The 10,805-nt window shown below is 44.8% G+C and overlaps 5 non-coding genes across 5 annotated transcripts; 3 read left to right on the forward strand and 2 right to left on the reverse strand.

Moving 5' to 3' along the window:
* Positions 1–369: 369 nt before the first annotated feature.
* On the forward strand, positions 370–442 carry trnam-cau (transfer RNA methionine (anticodon CAU)). Its single transcript has one exon. It is a non-coding gene; the product is annotated as a tRNA-Met (tRNA).
* A 453-nt stretch (positions 443–895) lies between these two features.
* On the reverse strand, positions 896–966 carry trnag-gcc (transfer RNA glycine (anticodon GCC)). Its single transcript has one exon. It is a non-coding gene; the product is annotated as a tRNA-Gly (tRNA).
* Positions 967–1,078: 112 nt separating this feature from the next.
* Positions 1,079–1,150, forward strand: trnad-guc (transfer RNA aspartic acid (anticodon GUC)). Its single transcript has one exon. It is a non-coding gene; the product is annotated as a tRNA-Asp (tRNA).
* A 2,443-nt stretch (positions 1,151–3,593) lies between these two features.
* Positions 3,594–3,664, reverse strand: trnag-gcc (transfer RNA glycine (anticodon GCC)). The gene has a single exon. It is a non-coding gene; the product is annotated as a tRNA-Gly (tRNA).
* Positions 3,665–3,796: 132 nt separating this feature from the next.
* On the forward strand, positions 3,797–3,868 carry trnad-guc (transfer RNA aspartic acid (anticodon GUC)). The gene has a single exon. It is a non-coding gene; the product is annotated as a tRNA-Asp (tRNA).
* The last annotated feature ends 6,937 nt before the right edge of the window (positions 3,869–10,805 follow it).

The raw sequence follows: 10,805 nt of genomic DNA on the forward strand, positions 1-10,805 counted from the left end.
GACTGAGCGTGTGTGTGTGTGTGTGTGTGTGTGTGTGTGTGTGTGTGTGTGTGAGAGACAAGAACAAACACTGAACTCCCCATCAAGGAGTCCAGCACAGGTCTCTCGGGGACAGGTTCTGGACAGAGCAGCAAGTTAGCAGGTAGTGACTGAAAATATGTTCCATGTATTTTAGTTCAGCAAATCTGAGCCCCTGATTGGGGAACCAGGAATGTATTTCCTGTTCATGATGGATGTTTGTTACGCACGAGAAAAAAAAACAAAAATATGTGGCTGTTCATGTCTCTCACTGAGACAAAGATGTTTTACACAAGACTTGCGCCAGTGTTTTTTTTTTTTTTTTTTGCACTCCATCTTCCTGCTTCTCAGGCCTCGTTGGCACAGTAGGCAGCGCGTCAGTCTCATAATCTGAAGGTCGTGAGTTCGAGCCTCACACGGGGCAGGAGTTTTTACAGCATAACTTGAAAGATTGCTCAGCTGTTAAAACTGAACATAGATAATCCAGCCATGCATGTCCAGTTTGTCGGTTCACCCAACTCCATCTAACCTAAAACTTCCAGTCACTCACCGAGTCATTAAGGCAGCAGGGCGAGTCACTTTCTTTGGTTTCAAAAGAGTTTGGCTGATTGTTTAATCTATGTAACAATGGCAGTACTGTGGTGGATCCACCTGGGATCAAAATCGACTCAGAAACAGATAAAGATCCAGAATGAACCCTCTTGTCTCAGTAACTCCACTCTGTATGTTCCTCTCTCACTACAAACAGCTGATCATGAACAGCAGCTGCAGACTCTGCTGTTCATCGTGGCTTGGCTTCAATGACTGCCTTGTCATTGAACATCTGGATCTCTCAGTGACATGAACTGTTCCAGCTGAGGCAGATTAAAAGCCTTGCTGCATTGGCCGGGAATCGAACCCGGGCCTCCCGCGTGGCAGGCGAGAATTCTACCACTGAACCACCAATGCTCACACAGAAGACATCTGGTCCAACTGCTGAACTCTGTGAGCCCCTCCCCCACACTGTGACCTTTAGTCTTCCGGTCACAGAGGTTGGACTCACCGTGAAGCAAGGCACCTCTCCTCGTTAGTATAGTGGTGAGTATCCCCGCCTGTCACGCGGGAGACCGGGGTTCAATTCCCCGACGGGGAGTGTCTTTATTTTTCACAGATCAAAGTTGGGCCTCCTCCGGTCCATCATGAATGTCAGAGCTGCAGACTTCTGGGAGTGTGGTGGTCTTCAGAGCAGGACAGTGTGACCTAAAGCTGTCACTGAGAGATCCAGGTGTTCAGTGACAAGGCAGCCATCTCCAGGATCAACAGCAGAGTCTGGAGCTGCTGTTCATGATCAGCTGTTTGTGGTGAGGGAGGAACACATCCAATGTAGTTATTGTCATGTATTGAAGAGGGTTCATTCTGGATCTTTATCTGTTTCTGGGTAGATTTGAATCCTGGACAGGACAGGAAGCAGTGGCCATGGCCTGACAATCTGTCGTCTCCACCAACAATGCCGAGGTCTTTTGGTCTCAACTGATGAACACAAATGTAAGCTGCTCAACCCGAAACACCCAGATACCCTAAATGAACTTCCTGTAGTCGTTTGTTTGTTCACATTGTTCTGAGTCAGGGAGTCTGGGTCTTTTTTTCAGTTTCATTCAGGGTACCTGGGTGTATACATGGGTGAATATATGATCGATTAAATACTATTAGATTAGGCTTAGAACAAGATTCAGTGCAACCCTACGATTAGGTAACCAGGTAACCTGTTAACCTGAGGTAGTAAAACTATATTCCTGACTACTGAAGTTGGTTTTCCATCCCGTTCAGGCTAAGATAAAAAAAAAGACCAAGTCATTGTTGGTGTCTCAAACAGGTCATATTGCCTTAGGTTTAGGGTTGAACTAACCCTCATCTAATCGTTTTTCATCAATCACAGGAGAGCAGTGATGACCCTTCCTTACCGGATGAAGACACAGCTGCTAACGGTAACACCCTAACACCCAGACACCCTGAATGAAAAAGAAAAAACACCCAGGGCCAATTCCAATCCTTTAACCCTCAGTCTCAACCCTCAATCTTAAAAATGCGCGCTCAAGTCAAGTCCTGTCCCAATTCTCAAATATTTTGAGCAAAGGGACGAGTTTTAGGGAGGTTATGTCCCTCAATGTTGAGATTTTCCCAGACCACGATATCCAGGGATATCCAGAATGCATTGCTGTTATGCTGTTGTTTTTAATTTATTTTGCTGTATTGTGACGCGTCTTTGAGTATCTTGAAAAGTGCTATACAAATAAAATGTATTATCATTATTATTATTATTATTATTGGTAATAATAATAATTGGTATAATTGGTATTAGAATTGGTCCCCAGACTACCTGAATGAAACAGAAAAAACACCCAGACTGCTGGACTCTGAAAGGTGTGAACAAACAAAGGACTATTGTGGATCCACCTGTGTTTAAAGTCTACTCAGAAACAGATGAAGATTCAGAATGAACAAAATGTTGTACAAGACATGTACCAGTTTTTGTTTTTTTTTGTTTTTTTGTTCCATTTTCATGTTTTTCGGGCCTCGTTGGCGCAGTAGGCAGCACGTCAGTCTCATAATGTGAAGGTCGTGAGTTCGAGCCTCACACGGGGCAGGAGTTTTTGTTTTGCCTTGTCATTGAACGCCTGGATCTCTCAGTGACATGAACAGTGGAAGAGTGTCTGCTGCCAAGCTGGAGGCTCTGGTTGGTCTAGTACCTAGGAGGTAGCAAAGGGCTACATTCAGAAGGAAGTGGCGATGGGCGACTGGAACCGGGAAGTGAAGACAGGCTGTGCAGCGCTGCAAGGCGAAGAAGAGGCAGGATGGAGCTCTCCAGCTCTGCCTCCCTCACAAAGCTGAGCGTCCACCTGCCCCAGCCCCACGGCACAGTGCCACGCAGGCTACGGCACGGCCTTCTTTCCCTCAGTTCAAGATTCCCACATGGCCGAAAGCCCGTCCTGCCCCTTAACACCCAGCATATGTGCAGTGGCACACGCCGGTCGCCGCCGCACCTTATCACTAGATGGCGCCATAACCCCATTATTGCAGTCTCCAGTGACAGACGGTGTTGCGCTCCCCAGCTCAGCCTGGGTTCAGAGAACGGTATTGTGGGGTTACAGGCTTCAGTTTGCAGCCGTCCCCCCTCGTTTGTCTGGTTTAGTGCATTTTCCGGCGCGCGGAGAGTCAGCTCGTGTTCTCCAGGAGGAAATTCACTCGCTATTGGAAAAGAGAGATGCGTGGTGCCTCCCGGACAATGTCAGAGCGGCTTTTATTCCCGGTATTTCCTGGTCCCCAAACGAGGAGGGACCGAGATTTGCCCAATCCTGGATCTCCAGGCTCTGAATCTCCGGGGTCTCCTCCCGGTGGGACATGTTGGGAACACCTCCCCAGGGAGGCGTCGAGCCTCCTCAGCTGGCTCCTCTTGAAGTGGAGGAGTAGAGACTCTACTCCGAGCTCCTCCCTGGTGACTGAACTCCTTACCCAATCCTTACCCCCTCCAGCCCCTGGCTGCACACAGAGACTGGACGGCCCTTGGGCCCCAGAGTCCGGCAGATCAAAAGCCTTGCTGCATTGGCCGGGAATCGAACCCGGGCCTCCCGCGTGGCAGGCGAGAATTCTACCACTGAACCACCAATGCTGACATGTGGGCAAAATTCCTCCCTGAGAAGACATCTGGTCCAACTGCTGAACTCTGTGAGCCCCCCCCCCACACTGTGACCTTTACTCCTCCGGTCACAGAGGTTGGACTCACCGTGAAGCAAGGCACCTCTCCTCGTTAGTATAGTGGTGAGTATCCCCGCCTGTCACGCGGGAGACCGGGGTTCAATTCCCCGACGGGGAGTGTCTTTCCTTTTCACGGATCACAGCCGACTTCCTCCAGCAGTCATCAAGCCAGGAAGAACAGCAGAGTGGAGATCTGCTCTAAACCATCAGACGGTGATCAGCTGCTTGTAGTGAGAGAGGAACGTCCAGAGTGGAGTGACTGTCATTCAGGAAAGAGGGTTCCTTCTGGATCTGGTTCTGAGTAGATTTTAATCCCAGGTGGATCCACTGCAGTCCTTTGTTCACACTGTTCTGAATCAGGGAGTCTGGGTGTTTTTTTTCTGTTTCATTCAGAATATCTGGGTTTTCAGGTTAGGGTTGTAACAATTCATCTGTTTTTTTCAAAAGCAATACTGTCACTACGCTCTATAAGGTCACGGGCAGATAGACACCTATCAGCAGGGTGATTAACAGACAGAACATAGCCTCCCCGCACTGGACACCAATGTCCAAAGATTGTCTCTCCAGTTTTTGCAGTCACAAAACCTGACCTCAGATTATTTCACCACAGTGACCCAAGTTTGCCCTTTTTAAAAACCTTCCTAGTTCCTGTAACCCATCTACTAGGGTCCAGCTGCAGTTGCAGGCCCTCCAAAACATGGCGGCAAGTATAGGTTGGATATACTTGAACCCGTCACTTCCTCCTGGTTCCTGTATCCTGTAGTGGTAGTCTGTCACTACTTTCTAGTTTTTGCAGTTCATCTGTACTTCCTGGTTCCAGAACCCCGTCAGTACTTCCTGGTTCCAGAACCCTGTCAGTACTTCCGGGTTCTGGTAGTCTGTTACAACTTCTCGGTTCCAGTCACCCATCACTACTTACAGAGCCTCCAGCTTGGCAGCAGAAAATTTCCTACTGTTCATGTCACTGAGAGATCCAGGTGTTCAATGACCAGGCAGTCATGTCCAGGATGAGCAGCTCAGCTCTGTTGTTGGCAGAAGCCAGAGCATCAGTGTCATAATGTGAAGGTCAGGAGGTCGAGCCTCACATAGGCCAGAAGTTCTCAGAGCAAGTAAGCAGCTAGCATGTGTGCTCATCAGGTGAGACCAAAAGACCAAGGCCCAATCCCAATTCTCTGCTTAATCCTCACTCCTCAACCTTGGTCCTCAATCTCAAATTAAGTGCCTCCTAAAAACAAGTGTTAAGGAATGTAATGTCACTTGGAAATGGGACAACCCTTAAAGACAGTTACGTCCTTGGACCACAGGGGGCAGCACTGCGCAAGAGGGTAGAAGAAAGCCAGGTTTCCTGCAGGAAAAGAGTTTGGCCAGGGGGGAGCGCGCGCGGCGGGGAGTTTTTGGGCCGTCGGGAGGGTGCTAGCGGCCAGCGCGACGCTTCTTTGGACCGTCCGAAGAAGAGAGAGCGCACACGCGTGGACCGCTGGGTTTTTTTTCCCTCTCCGTTGTCAAGGCGCTGCAGAACTTAGCGCGGTAGCGGTGGGGGGGGGGGCCTGGCAGCAGTAATAATTTTGGTCAATGATCCATAACAACGCCCTTTATAACTGTAAGTAATGCACCCTGCATTAGAAATATTTAACATTTTGCATGTGTGACCTTGTTAATAAATGCATTCAAATGAATTTTCTTGATTTCTTTCTAATAGCCTTTGTAAATACGTATTATCTGTGATAGAAAGTTAATACAATTACTCCCAAAGTAATATACACAAGTTTTTATTAATAAAATAACAGCAAAACGAACTATTTAACAAGCATTCTGGGTTATCCTTAACTCCAAGGTAGGTCTGGTAGAATCTCAAAATTAAGGGAGATAACGTCCCTTAGTCTCGCTCCTTTCCTCAACTTGTTTAGGAATGGGACAACACTTAACCTCACGGGAGCGCGCATTTTGAGGAATGAGGAGTAAGATTGAGGATTAAGCAGAGAATTGGGATTCGCCCCAAGACTTTGTTGGTGGGGAGGACAGATTGCTGGGCCATGGTCTCTGGGCCATGGTCTCATGCCAGTGTTTGCATCCCAGCCTGTCACACAGCAGACCAGGGTTCAATTCCCTGATGACGAATGTCACCTTTTCTTAAGGGATCTGCTTTGCACTGCTTCCTGTCCATCACTGTATCTAATGTTGTCTTCTGGTCACACTGTCCTGCTCTGAAGACCGCCACACTCCAGGAAGTCTGCAGGGCCGAGCTCCAACAGTCATGATGGACTGGAAGAAGACCAACCTTGATCTGTCAAAAGAGGAGGCACTCCCCGTCGGGGAATTGAACCCCAGTCTCCCGCGTGACAGGCGGGGATACTCACCACTACTCCATGGTGAGTCCAACCTGTGTGACCGGAGGAGTAAAGGTGACAGTGTGGGGGAGGGGCTCAGACTTCAGCTGTTGGACCAGAGGTCTTCTCAATAGATTTTAATCCCAGATGGATCCACAACAGTCCTTTGTTTGTTCACAGTGTTCTAAATCAGGAAGTCTGGGTCTTTTTTGTTTTTTCCAATTTCATTCACGGAATTTGGGTGTTAGGGTTAGGGTTAGGGTTAGCAGCTGATATGTGTTTGTGGCTCGCTGCAGAAAGATCATTGCTGCTGTCATTATGTGATTGATGAAAAAATGATTAGATTAGTGTTATTTTAACTCTCACCTGAAGATTGTTCTGCCTGTTTTTGGATGGTGGGAAGAAACCCACTCATTCTCTGATCTGCTCTCTCAGGGTTTCACTGCCATAGTATTAGCATGGATTAAACAGTCAACCAAACTCTTTTGAGATAAGGAAGATGAGTCGCCCTGCTGCGTTAATGACTTGGTGAGTGACTGAAAAGTGTTATGTTTTATGGGGTACCTTAACAGACAAACTTGACATGCATTACTGGATTATGGATTTAACAGCAAAGTAATCTTTCAGGTTGTGCTGTAAAAACTCCTGCCCCGTGTGAGGTTCGAACTCACAACCTTCAGTATTCACCTTACTCAGCTCTGCCCATTTTCCAAGGGGCGAGACTTCCGGTTTTGAGGAGCACTTCCGGTGACATTGTAATAGCGTTGTTTACAACTGAGAAAGTGATGTGGGAAGAAACGAAAACCTCTTTAAAAAACACAAATGGATGGAGTCTGACTCATCCGCCACTTAGTACAGAGTGGGGGGATGACATGAACAAGTGGCCACAGGTCATGTACGGCAATATTTTTTTTTGTGTTGTCTCTTGGCGTGGATGGCTCAGCTATGAGGAATTATAAGAGCACTGAAGACTATCAATATTTGGACAGGAAACGTGCAAACACATATATTAATAAATACACAATGAATACTTTGGATTAATTTGATCAGTTGTTTCAGCCCCCTTTACAAATGGAAGGGACTTGGGCTTGAAACTGTTTATAGTTTAAAGAAAAAAAGTATGGATGATATTATATGTCAAGCCGAAAGATTTATGGCCCCCCAATAAACCCCTCCCCTCGCCATTTGTCCACCATTTGTCCAGCGTATGTCCACTGCGCATTTGCCCCCCCCCCCCAAACTTCCTTCCGTCTGAGGTCTTTTGAAGTTTTTACGACGGGTTAGGTGTTGACACATCTGAAGGGATGAGTAGGAGCCAGACAGACGGTTAGAGGGGGGTGAATTTATATTGTACTTAGAGATGGCGGAGAAACGTGTTATGAAAAGGTTATATTACAAGCCGAGACATCCTGGTAGTTTCGGCGGGGTAGAAAGAAAGAAAGTTAGGGTGGAAGATGTGAAAGACTTTTTTATCATCTCAAGACACCTATACTCTGCATAAAGCGGCTAGGGTACATTTTCCAAGGAACAGAGTTTTTGTTACAAGACCTCTCAAACAATTTCAGGCAGACCTTTGCGATATGCGAGCGTTAGCGGATGAAAATGACGGGTATAGTTATTTACTCACGGTCATCGATGTGTTTTCGAAATTAGCGTACGTGCAAGCTTTGAGAAAGAAGACTGCAGCTGAGGTGGTGTCTGCCTTTGAATCCGTCTTTCGCGAGAGCCAGACGCCTGAAAAACTACAGACTGATGCAGGAAGAGAAATTTTCAACAAAAGTTTCAAGATTCTGATGAGGAAACACAACATCATACATTATGCCACAGCCAGTGATCTAAAAGCCTGCGTGGTTGAAAGATTTAACCGAACGCTAAAGACTAGAATTTCACTGCTAAGAACACTAGACGGTACGTGGAAGTCCGACCAGACTTAGTAAAAAGCTATAACAACACTCACCACAGCAGTATAAAAATGCACCCGGTTGATGTGACGAAGGGCCTTCAAGTGTTTCACAATCTGTACGGTACGCCTACACCACGAGACAAGAGAAAAAAAATAATAAAGACAGGATTTAAGGTCGGCGATGTTGTCAGAATATCCAAGTTGCGAGGGGTCTTCGATAAAAAAATACGAACAGAGTTTCACGGATGAAGTATTTACGGTGTCAGAATGCATTGTGCGTACTCCGCCGGTATATAAACTCAAAGATTATGACGGGGAAGTGATCGAAGGTTCATTCTGTGAGCCGGAGCTGCAGAAAGGGAAAAAAATAGACTCATTAACATTTAACTCATTAACATTTCTCAATCATACAATTTTCAAACAGTCTGTTAGATATTACATTTTACTACAAACAGATTTGTCCGGGTGTCTGTAGCACTTTAGATGGTTATATGAGCTTTTTTAAAAGCTCTCCAGAGTTGAACCTAAAAATTATGATCCAAACAAGAAACTCAGGTTTTATCTTAACATATAAAGCAGACAATCAAAAGTGTTACTATTTGTGACCTGAAGATAACCAAATCTGCTCCTAACTTGAAATTTTAAGTTACTGCTCTCAAAACTTTGAAACATGTCGTGTCCTTTGTGATAAGCATCGTGAAATTCTCTGATATTTCCCAGTTAACGTGATCACTGGAAAACCTTCACATCCACCCAAATTCTAATATATAGATCTGAAAATACAACTCAAAAGGAGGGAAGGTTTTTAAAAAAGTGTATAAAATACAAGAAAAGGTATGAATGAATAGTAAAATCATTCAAAGACAGAGTCTCATTCTAAATATTCAAAATAAAGCCACACAAACTTAATCAGGAAGCGTAGACACGCGCTTGAATAAAAAACAGAATAACTGGTTGATAATTTTCACAAACTCAAATTCAATTTTCTGTATAAGAGACAATAATGATGATGTTGTCGATGTACGCCAAACAAAACCGAGTCAGCAGGTCATGTCAGCTTTGAAAGCTGCTGTCTCACAGCTGCAGCGTAGACGGTTGGACTGTCTGAAAGAAAAACAAACAACGTTAATCTTGTAAAGCGATATTGTTGGTCACAGAAGGTGAAACTAAACAAATCCTATGTATTCCTCTGTACAGCAGAATACAAATACACAACTGTGTACCATTTCGCTCTGGCTGGTATTGATACTAAGATAGCATTAACATCTGGTACAACCGGAGTTAAAGGAATGACGCTGAAATGTATTTATTTTTCCTCGGGTTCTGTGCAAATCTGTACTTCTTTGTTCCTGGTTTAAAAAATGGGGTTTATTGGTGTGGTGTTTGGAGACAGACATGACACTCCTCGTTTCAGCAGTGATTGAACCACTGGTCTGATCCCCAGTTCTTTTTCCATTGATAAGAGATACTGTTTAACTCAAACAGGATATTTCGCATAGTTAATTGTTGCTTGATAAGGTTCCACAGCCAGCAATCCTACATGATTTGCAAATACAGATTTTCTTCTCCTTTCGAATTGATCCACAGAAACATTACCAAAGAACACAATATGACAAGCCCATGTAAGAGCAGCATTATATAAGAACAAAGAAAGAACAAAATGAAGTGCTTAGTTTAAGAAACATATACAAACATCAGCTTTACATACCTTTTCCTGTAGCAATTTCTTTTCTGAACAGTCTCAACCAGCTGCACAAGAAAACAGAATTTCAACTCAATATACATTTTCTCACTCTTTTTCTACTCTGACAGACAGTAATCACTCCGTACTGCAGTTTGCGCCGCTGTTTTAGGTGGTGTAAAGATTTGTTGTGCGTCAACTCTTGCCTGTATCTTGTTTATAGCACTCCCTACATGTAGCGTGACTCTGTAGCTCGTCTGATACTTTAAAACTGAACCATCTCTGAATTACTGAGCCACTGTTTTTTTTTTTTTATTCTTTTACTGAATGGGGTTTTTATTGGGGTGTTGTTTGGGACACACATGGCACAATGACTCCTCGTTTCAGCAGTGATTGAACCACTGGTCTGATCACCATTTCTTTTTCCTCTGATCAGGGATACTGTTTTAACAAACAGGATATTCCGCATCGTTAATTGTTGCTTGATAAGGTTCCATATCCAGCAGTCCTACATGATTTGCGTGCTGCGTCCATAATTTAGATGGAGCAGACGCTCAAACTGACGGAGGTTGTAACAACACATCCAGCTGAATGGACCTCTGCTTTCGTTGTATTTTGCAGGATTTTAATGAACAAAAATGCAAAGTGTCCTCATCATACGACCAAACAATAACATTTTAGTTGCTATCTTCATCATCTGGTTGTCTATGAAGAAACTGGTAACAAATGTCAAGCATTTTAGTTCCCGTACTGTCCCAGTGATCACTTGTAACTGCACTTTGAAGTTTTTACGATGGGTTAGGTGTTGAAGAGATGAGTAGGAGCAAGACAGACGGATAGAGGGGGGTGAATTTATATTGTACTTAGAGATGGCAGAAAAGCGTGCCATGAAGAAAGTCAGGGTGGAAGATGTGAAAGATTTTTTATCATCTCAAGACACCTGTACTCTGCATAAACCAACTAGGGTACATTTTCCAAGGAACAGAGTTTTTGTTACAAGACCTCTCAAACAGTTTCAGGCAGACCTTTGCGATAGGAAGACGGGCTCACCTTTCCTCCTCTCCTCTCTTTCATCCTCTGGTTGTCTATGAAGAAACTGGTAACAAATGTCAAGCATTTTTTAGTCGCTGACCCAGTGACCATT

Source organism: Salarias fasciatus (assembly GCF_902148845.1).
Source record: "Salarias fasciatus chromosome 23 unlocalized genomic scaffold, fSalaFa1.1 super_scaffold_20, whole genome shotgun sequence".
NCBI lineage: Eukaryota > Metazoa > Chordata > Actinopteri > Blenniiformes > Blenniidae > Salarias > Salarias fasciatus.